We start from the raw sequence: 14,463 nt of genomic DNA, 5'->3' as shown, positions 1-14,463 counted from the left end.
ATCAGTGTGGACAGGAGGGCCATACTAAGTTGAAGTGTCCTAACAACCCCTCTACCCATTCAAACCTGTGTAGTGCACCTAGACCTGTTCCTTCTGGAAGTAAGGATAAAGTTCCCCTTTATTACACTTTAGTCACTCTAAATGGCCATGAGGTTAAAGCACTTGTAGACACTGGGAGCATGCAGTCTTTGGTTCAAGCAGAGCGTGTTCCAGTCCACCTTTGGAATTATGCTTCCCCAATGGCAATTAGATGTGTTCATGGTGATGAGAAGCACTACCCTACTGCAGATGTGTATGTGAAGGTGCATGGACAGTCATACTTGTTAAAGGTTGGCTTATCTAAAGAGTTGCCCTACCCTATGATTTTAGGTCAAGATTTGCCTGTGTTGTTTGATCTTTTGCCACCCAGTAATGTTTGTAATATGGCTGTTACACGTGCCATGGCAAAGAAAGGTGAGGATGATGTGCAGCTTCTTAGTGCTTTGCCTTTCTTTGAGGCAGAGGTGGAGTATGGTGCAGGAAAGACACGTAAGTCTAAGAGGCAGAAAAGGCAAGAGAAATTTCGTCATACTGTTGTGAGCTCTCAGGAGGAGCCAAGTCCTGAACCCTCTTTAGGCCTTGAGGTTCCCCCCAACATTGCCCAATTGCAGCAGGATGACCCTGTAATTTGTTCTTTGTATAAACAGGCCCAGGAATTGCAATCAGGACAAACCCCAGTTGAGTGTAAGGAGGGTATGTTCTATCTCCAGGATGGGGTGTTATATAGGAAGCACTGTCCAGAGTCTCAAATGGTGGTGCCAAAAAAAGTCAGGGAATTGGTACTTGCTTTAGGTCATTCCATTCCCTGGGCAGGTCATCTGGGTAAAGAGAAAACCACAGCGCGAGTTTGTCGCTATTTTTATTGGCCAGGCTTAAAAAAAGATGTGGCTAAATTTTGCAAGACTTGTCCGCAATGCCAGCAAACATCCATTAGAGGTCCCCCAAAAGTCCCCCTTATACCACTTCCTGTTGTGGGAGTACCTTTTGAGCAACTTGGTATGGACATAGTGGGTCCTGTTGAAAAAAGTAAGGCAGGGAACCGTTACATGTTGGTGGTGACCGATTATGCTACTAAGTACCCTGAAGTTTTTCCTCTTAAGAGTATTAGGGCTAGGTCTGTAGCTTTCTGTCTTGTCCAGCTGTTTTCGAGGGTAGGGTTCCCTAAGGCCATAGTTACTGACCAGGGGTCTAATTTTATGTCCCAGTTGCTGAGGCAGGTATATGGGCTTTTAGGGATTAAGGGCATTAGGACCACACCCTATCATCCACAGACTGACGGGCTTGTCGAAAGGTTTAATCAGACTCTGAAGCAAATGCTCCGGAAGTTCATTTCTGAGACGGGTGCTGACTGGGACCAGTGGCTCCCATATCTCCTTTTTGCTTATCGGGAGGTGCCCCAGGCCTCAACTGGATTTTCACCTTTTGAGTTGCTGTATGGCCGTGAAGTGCGGGGACCCCTGACGCTACTGAAGCAGACTTGGAAGGGAGGACAGGATCTTTCAAAGCCTCAGAATGTTATTGCTTATGTCTTGGAGATGAGGGAAAAACTGGAGAGTATGACCAAATTGGCCCAAGAGCACATGGAAGAGGCACAGCAGCGACAGAAGGTCTGGTATGATCGGAAGGCCCGAGCCAGGAGCTTTGAACCGGGAACTAAGGTATTAGTGATGTTGCCCACAGATTCAAGCAAGCTCTTGGCCAAATGGCAAGGCCCTTTTGAGGTGATAAGGAAACTAGGACCTACCACCTATGAGGTGGCCACCCCTGGCCAGAAGCGCTCCAAATGGGTCCTTCACATCAACCTGTTGAAGGAATGGTTTGATAGAACGGACGAAGAAACACGGGCATTGTGCATCCGAAGTGTGGAAGATGAGGAAGAGTTAGAAGAACAGTACTTATCTGTTCAGCCTGTCTCTACCCTAGATCTAAGCCACCTTTCAGAGGCGCAAAAGTGTGATGTACAGAGCTTGTGCAACCCAGCGGTCTTCCAGGGGAAGCCAGGGCATACCTCCATCATAGAACATGACATTGCGCTCCGTGCAGATGCTCTTCCAAGGCGCACAAGTTATCGAATCCCAGAGCGCCTCCTGGTGGCATTGAAGGAAGAACTGGGCCAAATGTTAGCTATGCGCGTCATTGAGCCATCGAAAAGTGAATGGTGTAGCCCAGTGGTACTGGTGCCAAAAAAGAATGGCAGTCTTAGGTTTTGTGTTGATTTTAGGTACCTCAACTCCGTGTCTAAGTTTGACTCCTACCCAACTCCAAGGATTGATGACCTTATAGAGCGTCTGGGTAAGGCTAAATATTTAACAACAATTGACTTGTGCAAAGGTTATTGGCAGGTTCCGATGAGTGCCAGATCCCGGGAGCTGACAGCCTTTCGGACCCCCTGGGGACTCTACCAGTTCACTGTTATGCCTTTTGGATTGCATGGAGCTCCAGCAACATTCCAGCGCCTCATGGACCAGGTACTGTCTGGTTTAAGTAATTTTACATCTGCATACCTGGATGATGTGATAATTTACAGTTCATCCTGGGAGGAACATGTGAGGCACTTGGAGGTAGTTCTCCAGCGGATCCAGTCAGCTGGCCTTACCATTAATCCATCCAAGTGTGCCATCGCTAAGACTGAGACAGAGTACCTAGGGTATGTGATTGGCAATGGGATTGTCAGACCCCAGGTGCAGAAGATAGAAGCCATTCAGAACTGTCCCCAGCCACAAACAAAGACCCAGGTGAGATCGTTCCTGGGAATGGCAGGTTGGTACCGGAGATTTGTGCCTAACTTTTCTATGAGAGTGGCGACCCTTACGGATCTGACCAGAAAGAGCAGTCCAAATCAGATTCGATGGACAGAGGAGGCAGAAGGTGCCTTTCAGGATGTAAAGGATGCCCTCTGTAGCGGTCCTGTTTTAAAATGTCCTGACTTTGAAAAAACTTTTGTTTTACAAACTGACGCGTCTGATAAAGGCATTGGAGCTGTCCTTCTTCAAGGGGAGCCAGGTGATCGACACCCAGTGGCCTACATCAGTAGGAAATTGTTCCCGAGGGAGGTTCGCTATTCCACTGTGGAGAAGGAGTGCCTTGCTGTGAAGTGGGCCCTAGACACCCTCAAATACTACCTCCTTGGGCGAGAATTCCTTCTTGAAACTGACCACAGGGCGCTGCAGTGGATGAATCGTATGAAGGATTCAAATGCCAGGATCACTCGTTGGTATCTGTCCTTACAGCCCTTCAAATTTTCCATCCAACACGTACCCGGTAAGAGCAACACTACCGCGGATTTCCTTTCCCGCTTACCAGCGGGAAACCAGAGGTGGGGGGGTGTGTGACGGCTGTGTATGATGGCCGCACATATAGGCCACTGCAACAGTTTAGTTTCCACCCCAGTTATCACATACACACAAATCTGCAATAGATAACACAAACTATCATTTGTCCTCTACAACCTTTTATTTGCTTTCAGTTTCCAGGTTAAGTGCACAAACTTGGTTGCTGAAAGATTCCGTTATTCACCAGTAATCATTGTTACCTGCCTAGTCATCTCTCCAGATTGGTCTGTCGTGGAAAGGGGTACGTGCGGAAACATGAGCTCTTTATTGGGTTCCCAGAGGCGAGAAGGATCATACCATCATTAATTATCTGAGGGGACCAGACATCAACCCGTGTTTCCTGAATGTTCTGAATGTGTTTGTTTTGTTTTCTTTAATAAGATTATTGGTTAAATAACCGATGTCTGGTTATGTAAATTTCATTTGAATGTATTAGTTTAATTATAACCTTAAATATTTATTTATTAGCCATGCTCTGTTGTTTGTCACCCCCTCTTTCTGTTGTTTGGTGCGGGTCACCAAACTATATATGTGTGGGAGCTCCCTGTGTTAAGGCTGTCTTTTGTTCCTGTCTTTTGGTTCTGTCATTTGTCCTGATGTACCCGAGCATGGCTTATTCATTTTTTTTCCGTTGAGGCTAAACCAATTTCTGCTGTTTGTAGACTTCCGTCACTGGAGGCCAGAGCAGACTGTTTTTTAGTTGTATAAGAATCATTTTGTTTTGACTTTATTTTGGTTTCACTTTCGATTTGCGAAGTTTAATTTCTTTTCTCTCACCACAATGAACGGATGCATCAAGCAATAAACTGCAAATTTCTGCACTGCCACTCCTGTCTCTGTGCCCTTCTGTTGGCCCGCCCTTTACATAGTGCACCTCTAACTTTGTACATTACTAATGCAATTAGTAAAATCAGTCACACTACGAAATGCTATCAAATAAACCACAGTTCATCTGCCTCTCTTTAGCTGATCCATATAAACTCTGGACAAGAATAAGCAGAAACATGTTCTCGCTCATAAGCAAGGGAGCTCATAGAAAGCCCAGTCCACATTATTTTAGGATTAATGTTTGACTCCTGGTAAAATGTCACTCCGTACATCCAGCCAGTCTTATGTGAAGATGGCAAGGTACATAACGTGATAATGTTTAAGAAGACGGGGAAAGCGTACACTGGCTGTGCAATGTATTTTGTTGATTTGGGAAGTCAGAATGACCAACATAGATTACTTGATTGTAAACAGAGATGGCAAAAGTACTAAAAACAGAAGTACTCTTGCTAAAAAAAGTACTCTAAGTAGAGTTAAACTGACAACTGTTTTTGTAAAGTGTAAGTGACTATTTTACTCTGGTCCACAAATCAAGTTTTCTTTGCATATGATATTTGTAAAATGAAATCAACAATACGTGTTAGTAGAATCAAAACTGATCCAAACTGATAGCCATAGCATAATCTTCTGTAAGGCCCTACCATTGTTTAGGATGCTGATGTAGAGCAGTGCTACTAACACATTTCAATGTGTAGAAGGAGGATGGAATCCTAAATCCCTGTATCTGAATCCATCATCCATGGGCATCATCCTCAAAGGTAAGGTTGTGATAGACAGACTTAAGGACCACACAAGCTGTGTGCCTTCTGTTTGGTCTGACCAATGCATTACACATCAACTACCCAAAGTGTACACATCACACTTTTGAATCCATTCAGCAGGTAATACTCAGTTTAAGAATTACCTAAAACCAAAATGACAAACCCTTGTTACACTAGTTTCTGAAGAAGAAATTATAGGTGAAATAGCCAAATGCACACCTGTTCAGGATAATGTATTTTCTATAGTACAGCTTGGTCTGGTTTTGAGAATTTTATGTTTGTTTGCTTGACATTTGACACAAGCTATAGCTTATTTTATTTTAAGTGCTGTTGTAGATTTGCATCATGTTGTTGTTAAAACTTTCACATGAATAAAGACTTGATTTACATCACTGACTGTCCTTGTTATGTATGATCTTTGCATTTACAGAGTAATGTTATAATTCAGTAGATTAAAATTGGTTCCTGTGAAATATTTGATAACAACAACAAAACAATATTACAGCAAAAGAATACTTTTGAGTGAGAAAGGGGTGAAGTAGGACATTAACATACATGCTTTATACATATACCTATTTTTGTAACTGAAAATGAGAAAATTTCTCTTTCTCTTTCTGTATTTCTCGGACATTTCTCTTAAGGAGGACGTCTTATCCCATGTACCCGTATATTTCATTTGGCTTTAAGGCGAGACACTACAGGTGAATAGGGTAAACATTTTAACTAATAGACATCACCATGAAACTTCCTCAGCTGATTACTTATATTATTTTGTATTACAAGTTTTCTGAAAATTTATGTTTAAATTTGCAAATGAGGCGGTATATAATTAAATATGTGCTAATTTGTCATGAGAAAGAAATACTCGCGTATTTGTAATGGCGCTGTGTCTGGCGATCGACATTTTAAAAGAAAGAATCTATGCGATTGGGAAGGCCACGTGTTTCAGAAAAGAAATCCACTTCAAGGCCAATTAAAACCTCTTGAAAATACTCGTCGTCGGCTGAAATGTATGAAACGATGAAAACGAAAGACCCGACCGAATTAGTGCAACACCGTAGTGCGCTAGAGAGGACTGGACTTACTACACATCACCTGTCGCATGGCCATTGATGAATCGCGACTTATCGACAAATGAGCTGACAGACTTACACACACCTTAACCCGATTCTAAAGAGCGTCTGTGCATTGTCTTTTGTATGATTTACTTTAAGAGGACGTTAATTATTTAGTTTTACCCTTTGTGCAACTTTCATTTGGCAAAGAAATGAACACCCCGAAAACGCACATGGCCCGCGAGAAAGAGAGGTTTTCCCTCTACTCCCACTTTTCATTTTATTTTTATTTTTTTCGGCAATTGAGTGCAGGGAACAAGACACTAGCAAACATTAAAAAACGTGATTACATTTAAGCGAATTATGCCGTCGAAAATAGAATGCACTGAACGTTCCACAGAATGCTGTAAAAAGTCAAAAAATGACAAAGAATCTCAGTCGTGAACCGACCCCAGAGCGATCAGACAGCTGTGATATTTCTCTTCATACATCGAGCTACTCTGAAACCACCGTTGAAACTTTATTACCGATAACGAATTATTTGACTGATTAGTAACATTTGTCAAAAATATCAATTTGATATATCAAAAATACAACTTGATTCAACGGATCTTCGCCGAGGACCTACGTTAGCTCACCAAGCTATCTGCGGGGAAACAGCTAACGTCTTGCTGTATTAGCGGCTACATCCTCATTTATTCATAATCATATTTGGTGTTTAGACAACATCTCCTAGACGACATATTTGTAATTCTGATTAATTTTTAACGTTTTGATCTTTGTGTACTGTTTATCTGATAAACATCACAAATGCAGGTTCACTTTGCCGTTTTAACAAACCGCTTTGGCCAGCTGAAACTACGGCCGGTGATTTATACCGCCAGTTTAGCTGCCGCTGCGGTGGGAGCTTTTTATTTGTTTTCTAGGTTGCGGGATGACGATGGACGCAGTGACCGGGAAAAGCAAACGGCGGAGACTAAACGCCAGACCACTGACGAAGGTATCTAAACTTATTTAAAGGATTTAAATAGCGTCATTAGATAAAATATGTAAATGTATTAGATAGGCTTTTTAAGATTAGCTAAAAGTACTCTTCATTTGACAGAGGTCATTTAGTTGATGCGCTGCCATGGTAACGTTGTATGTTTCGCTCCATCTTGGTTTTCCATTGCTGTGGCAACCGTTACTAAGTTTTTGCACGTGCGCCGTGAGCACCCCCCTCCCCCTCCCCATGGAGCAATCATCTGACAATGACAATTAGCATTAATGACAGGTCTTTTCTCTTGTATCAGTAACCAGAGAGGGTGTGGGCCTAGCCATCACTGTGGAGTGTGTCACCCATCTGACAGACAACTCCGTGAGACATCGGACTTTTGGAAAGGACACAGAGCTGTGTGATGTCACCAAAGCAGAGGTAGAGATCTTTTCCCCTTTAAGAATTCTGGGTTATTAAATGATTAAAGAAATAGCCTTGGGGAGAGTCAGAATGAAAATGTTCTGATTTGGCTTTTTTGTGCTCATTTCTCTTCTGTAGGAGCTGAATTCTCAGAACGGGCAACTGTTGCCTTTTGTCTACAGCCCCCGATACTGTGGACCCTTGGTCGCCGTCAAAGTAAGACAGTGTATATTTTTCATACTGTGCATTTTCTTAACAGAGCACTCTATTTCAGTCACTTCTGTCAGTTTCTTTAATCCAACTTCCTAAAAATTGACTTCTAGTTGCACTCTTCTGATTGGTCTGTTGTATCTTCGGGACTGCTTTCATCACTATATGTACACTTCCATAACAGAATATTTTAGAGAATGTGAGAGAAAGTGAGATCTTGAAGTATATATAGAGTGTGCATACAGTAATTTATGAATATATTGTGGTGTGTGGAGTCTTATGGTTCCAAAACGTCTGACTGATCTTTTGTGATCATATTTCCTGTATAGCAGAAGAATACAAAGAATGAGTCTGTGCAGAAGTTTCCCTACGACATTGTGCACTGTGATCCATTTGTCATTGTTATGGTGAGAAATCATTTCTCTTATTTGTGTATACTGTACTTATATGTATTTCTATCTATTTATCTTTGATGATGAAGTGAGGAACTTTGGAGAATCTCAGTGTAACAGACCTCTGATTTGTCCTTTTGTTCCATAGGTGCAGAGGGCATTGAAGGAACACCTCTTTCCTTCTGTTTACAGACCATTAGACTGTGGACTCTGGATGCCAGTTACCGTAATATTTCAGTCTCTTTCCCTACAAGAACAGACAAGTAGAGCAGAGAGAACTGTTGATTTTTAGTCTTTTTGTTTCAAAAGAGTTATTTGCAAAGTCCAAGGACTGGCTCTCATCCCCAGTGCTGCATATTGTGAAAAATATTTATCTGTTCACTAGTATTTGAAGGAGGTGTTTTAGTGTTGCCAGAGAAGATGTGAACTACTGTCTGTGTTTTACTACATTAAAGTTTAATGAAGTTCTTTTCCCACATTACAGATTTTCAGATGTGTCCTCAGCACAGGAGAGAGAGCATGGTCATCACAGAAGAATCAGGCTCCACAGTTTGAAGATGTTAGAGGAGTAAGTTTGGTGGAATTTCTTGTACTCTTAGTGAAGTTATTGTCCACAGTTACACTGGTAAATTTGCTGTTTGTGGAGATAAAGGGCATCTGTCTTAGTATTAATCTGCCTGTTTTCATTGTTTATTTGTGTTTCCGTGACAACAGTACCCTGCTGAAGTTGAAAGCACAGACCTTGCACGGTGTTTCGAGATGTCACGATTCGTTCGATTAAACGAATCAGTGGTACGCTTCCAAAACTGTTATTTATGGATTTGAGTTCATTTTCTTTCATAAATACATATTTTTGAGCGATTCTAACTTAGTTTTTGTACATTTTCTGGTGTTTGTACAGTTTTGTGAGATGAAATACCAGCACCTGGACCTGGTCAGAGGAGCTATGAGCCAGCGCTGGTGGATCTCAACACGGGAGTATTTTACCCTGAATGCAGAGGTAGTGAACTTACACATATGAAAGTGTCACAGGGTCTTCATCTATGGCCTCTGTGTCTATGAACTGTAAGAAATATGTTTGTTGTTCTTCTTCAATGGTTGTTCTCAATTCTTATTCTCCAGGATCCTCCGGAGTGCTTTGCAATAGTGCAGGATGTCACTTGCGTGAAGGTAAATTCTGAGGCTCATTTGTGTTGGTCTATTATTTTCTGAAGTCAGTCATTTTCAGTCTCTTTGTTTGTCATGAACATGGAGTGTCTGCATTTTGTGTTGTAGCGCTTTCAAGGGCAAATTCTGAGGGTGACATCCTACCGCCAGGAGGCCAAGTCAGTCACCAAAAGATTTTTCGGATTCAAAGTAAGAGTTTGTCCAGCTGCAAAAGTCAATTTATTGTGATCCATTAATATGCAAACTGGTGTTTTAATCATGTCTGTTTGGTGTGTATCACAGCAGAAAAAGGTGACGAGGTCATACAACATTGTGTCATTTGGACGGGACGGAGTGGTAGCGTCTGAGGAGCATGAGGAGACCCACTCCATCAGAATTCCCACTGAACCAGGGCCTCCTCCAGGGTTTCCTCCAGGACCACCCCCAGGATTTGCCCCTGGACCACCCCCTGGATTTGGCCCCGGTCCACCTCCAGGATTTGCCCCTGGACCACCCCCAGGATTTGCCCCTGGACCACCCCCTGGATTTGGCCCTGGTCCACCTCCACGATTTGCCCGAGGGCCACCCCCTGGATTTAATCCCGGACCGCCATCAGGATTTAATCCTGAACCACCCCCTGGATTTACCTCCACTCCACCCCCAGGCTTTGCCCCCGGTCCACCCTCTGGATTTGCCCCTGGACCACCCCCTGGATTTGGCCCTGGTCCACCTCCAGGATTTGCCCCTGGTCCGCCACCAGGATTTGCCACTGGTCCACCCCCTGGATTTGGCCCCGGTCCACCCCCTGGATTTGGCCCCGGTCCACCCCCTGGATTTGGCCCCAGTCCACCCCCTGGATTTGGCCCCGGTCCACCCCCTGGATTTTAATCTTACACCACCCCTTAGATTTAATTCTGGACCACCACCAGGAATTTCCGCAGATTCAAGTCCTGCATTAAACCCTGGACCACCCTCTGGATCTACCCCAACCGTTGTTAATTCATTAGAGTCTTACAGTGTTTGAAATGTTTTGTCTCATTTGTAAGCAAATGATGGTTCTTCTCAGCAGATCTTTGCACATGTTCCAGTTGAGGCCGTAGAGGTGCCTTCCATATGGTGAGTTTTCCCTTGTCCTTCACTATTGATATTAAATGTAGCATATGAAATGTTATTTTTGTAAGAAAACAACCGCTCTGCTTTTGGTCTGTATGTATAGTACACATGACCATGATTTAATCAAGGGGAAAATTTTCAACTGTTTTGTTTGTTTGTTTGTTTGTCTGTTTGTTGGTTACAGTCTGTATTCCCAAAGCCTTAGCATCCAGGATTGTCCTCGGAGACTCTCTGACCTTCGTGAAGCTTTTACTGTAAGTGTGAGGAGCCTTCTCTCCATGAGAGTTAACATTGGAATATTTCTCTTATGTGCAATACACCAGGATTTCACTCTGTCTTATAATCTCTCCATCTTTCTCTTTAATCTTCAGATGCTAATGATGGATCAGCAGAAGCAGAACTTTGCCAGTGTGGCTGTGAGAATAGCTCTGAGCAGACTGGCCTCTTTAAATGGAATGGTAAATGAGAGTATTCAAGCTCTTCTTTTAAGACTTTTTCAAACCCAGGCCTGGGGACCCACTGAATAGCAAATGTCCAGTGTAGCCCTCTGTTAATGTTCCTCCTTTACATCATTTAGAGTGTGCTGATTGGCAGACAAGTCCTATCAGGTGTATTAGCAATGGGTTAGAGTGTTATCAATGGGTTAATGAATTTTTGTCCAGTAGATCTTCAGAACTGGACATGTTTTAGTGCTAAATTTGCATATTTATCAGTATTATTACTCACGTTTGTCCCCTGTTACCATCCTCAGGACCAATGGACACTTCCGCAAATTTATGGCCTGTGCTCCGCGACCAAACTCTTACATATGATCACAGAGCGATTTGAGCTGAGTTGGCAGACAGAAGGGGTGTCTAAATGAACATTTTCTACGATTTCATAGACGCCCTCCCTCGTTACCAGCTCTCTTCAGTCCTTCATTCTGCATTCTTTTTCTTCCCTCTGTCCACATCATCATACATTCATCCTTTAATTTCCCCTTTTATTTTGGAACAATAAATGATGGAGCACTATCATCAGTTTGTTGTGTCAGTTTTAGTATACGACTGTAAGACTTAGTTGTGATTCAAGCCCTGTCCAAGGATTTGATTTACTCTCCAGGAATTTATTAAAATTTTGATGATGAGTATCACGTACTCCTCATGTGTCAGCACACTCAAATAAGTAAAGATTTTATGAATTTTTACGTGAAAAGGTGCAATGAGCATTTACACCTTGTGTTCTCTAAGTTCTTACTCATGATATGAGGGTTTTTTTTGTTACTGTTCCTCAAACGACAGTGAAACAAGGTCGATAGGAGATTTAACAGATGATGTACAAGGTTTTTTTTAAAACATTTTCCCCAAGACATTCAGTATAATAAATCACATCGTTGTGATTACAGATTTTTTCTAAATTTACTTGATGAAAGTGTGAGTTCCCATATTCTTGTCCTTTCCCATTTACACTGACACAATATGCATTCTACCCGAAGAAACTTTCAGAGAAGCCAAAGCAAAGTTATCTTTAGTGTAGGATAGAGAAAGTAATAAAATGTAGTGTCATGCAGAGACTTTCTGCCGTCTTTAATCGATATATAACAATAGGTATCAAATCTGAGTCAGTGTCAAACACTAGTTTTATAAATTCACTCTATAAAGTACTCTGTGACCTGGGCTCTCAGCCCCTGGTCCAACAGACAGATGTATGTGTCTGTTGTAAAAGGTGGACTGTTTTCTTGGTGAAAGGTGACACTTCTTTTTAGCTGTGTGCTTTTATGACGTGGTTTTGTCTCATATAGTCTCCACACATGGCTTCAGACAGTACACGTAAGCAAGGGTGGAAATGAAGCACTGTTACTAAAAAAAATGTACTTAATGTAGAGTTCAACTGACAACTGTTTTTGTAAAGTGTAAGTGAGGGACTATTTTACTCTTACTTAAGTATTTTTCTGGAGAGATATTTTAACTTCACCTAGAGTAATTTTTTTTTTCTAGCAAAGGTACTTCAACTTTTACTTTTGATGCCTCTGAAAATAATTGGTCTGTTTTATTAAGAGGTGAGCAGTACTGCAACCTATTTTTTGGGCGCATTAGTCCACACGTTTGTGCTCTTTGCTGAATGTTATTGCCCCGTTGCTGTGCGCCCTGTGTAGTGATACCAAAGGTTTCTGACCGACTGGGTGCAGTTGACTGGGAGCAGCTGAATTAGAAAGAAAAGAACAAAAAAAAAAAAGAACGACTCAGTTGTGCTGGCAAACTGGTATGAATGACTCAGTTAAAAGGAGTTGTTCCAAAAAAAGAAGGACTTGTTCGCGGCCTGCACACCACTACATTTGCGCCCTGTGATACCAAGGGAATTCTGCGAAAGCGCCTTGTGCGTTTGGGCAACCACCACAGAGAAGCCCATCTAAACTGGTCCTGTAGTTCCATGCCAAAAATATAAAAGCTTGCTGTTATTTCAAGCTTTTAAGTGTTAAACTTTTTGACATTCAAAGGTCTTTCCTTGTTGTCCTCCAGTCCAGACTCATAATAACTGAAAAGAAATTTCATGTTTTGCATGTCTCTTTTCACTGTACCGAAACTGCACCGAACTTTGACTTCAAAACCGAGGTACGTACCGAACCGTGACTTTTACGTACCGTTACACTCCTAACGCATATACCAATCATAGTTTACGACACTGCCCAATTTGCAATGTGTGTTACGTTACACCATGTTTCTGTGTCCCCTGCCGAATATGCACTGCGCAAATTGAGTAGTGCGTAAACTATAATTGGTGTATGCATGTGTGAAATCTTGGCGCACATGTACTGCAGATCGGGCTGATGGGTGTTGCACATTGGACAGCTACAACATCATGAGCACTTTTTGTTATGCTTTTTTTCATACAAGATATTGCAGCATTGACAAGAAGTACAAGTACTTTATTTCTCACACGCACACTGAGCAATGGAATGCAGCGTCTGCATTTGACCCATCCTAACACCAATGAGCACACACACACTAGAGCAGTGAGCAATACACCCTATGAGCTAGGAGCAGTGAAACCAGAGCACCCTGAGGAAACCCATGCAAAGACGGGGAGAGCATGCAAACTCCATGCAGAAAAGATCTGGGATGGGATTTGAACCCAGAGCCTTCTTGCTGTGAGGCAACAGTGCTGACCACTGTTTTTTTTTTTTTTTTTTTTGAGTTTTATCAGATTTCAAAGGACTTCCTGTCTCACAATGTGCTTCACTCCACCCTAACCAGGACTGAATGAGGACTGGTAACTAGCTCAAACCAGCCCCAGTGCCTAATGGATAAGGCACTGGCCTCCTAAGCCAGGGATTGTGGGTTCAAGTCCCATCTGGGGTGTTAGTGAGCAGAGTGGCGCAGCGGAAGCGTGCTGGGCCCATAACCCAGAGGTCGATGGATCGAAACCATCCTCTGCTACTCAGTTTTTAATTTGGCTCTAAGGTGACTTGAGCCAGGTCAATTTGACTGAGTGTTGACTGCAATGGGTTGGTGGACTGAGAACCAATGTACAGCAAGATCTCGTGTCCATGTCAGTTTCCATGCCGGACAAATGTCCATGCGTGTGTGACTAATGTGGTGGTGACATGTGAGGGTGGTGATTTTTAATGATCCTCACTGTTATCTACCAGGCATTCAAAGGGATCAGAGCAGCACTGAAGGCATCATACCAAGTCAGCCTCTACATCGCCAAGGCAAAGAAGCATCATTGCATTGGGGAGCTTCTTCTTCTTCTTCTTCTTCTTCTTCTTCTTCTTCTTCTTGCCCGGAATAGATCGACTAGTTGAAAACTTCAACCAGCCACATACCTCTCATTAAATTTCATTCTTCTTCTTCTTCTATTGTGCCATAGATTGAATATTATACCCTTTCTAACATGTCAGGTCAACATCATTTTAAAATAAGTCAGTAAAAATGAATCAGAATGTTGCTAAATGTTGGGGTTTAAGGCTGAGGGATGAAGGGAGGGGGTAAGAAATGGACAGTTGAGAAAGGAGTGAGAGATAGAAAGGAGTGCAATTTACAATTTACAATTTGGTATTTAGCAGACGCTTTTAGCCAAAGCGACTTACAATAAGTGCATCAGTCAGATCCTGTTACCTCATAAACAGAGATCACAATAAGGCTGTACATTGACCCTTCGTATTACGCTCCTGGAATTCTGTGACAGTGAATGACAAACACAAACACAAGA

The 14,463-nt window shown here is 42.5% G+C and overlaps 1 non-coding gene across 1 annotated transcript; it reads left to right on the top strand.

Moving 5' to 3' along the window:
* Positions 1–13,538: 13,538 nt before the first annotated feature.
* Positions 13,539–13,610, top strand: trnar-ccu (transfer RNA arginine (anticodon CCU)). Its single transcript has one exon. It is a non-coding gene; the product is annotated as a tRNA-Arg (tRNA).
* Positions 13,611–14,463: the final 853 nt, after the last annotated feature.

The sequence above is a fragment of the Chanos chanos genome, chromosome 16 (genome assembly GCF_902362185.1).
Source record: "Chanos chanos chromosome 16, fChaCha1.1, whole genome shotgun sequence".
Classification (NCBI taxonomy): domain Eukaryota; kingdom Metazoa; phylum Chordata; class Actinopteri; order Gonorynchiformes; family Chanidae; genus Chanos; species Chanos chanos.
Note: the sequence above shows the minus strand (reverse complement) of the source record. Positions and strands in the feature narration are given on the sequence as shown.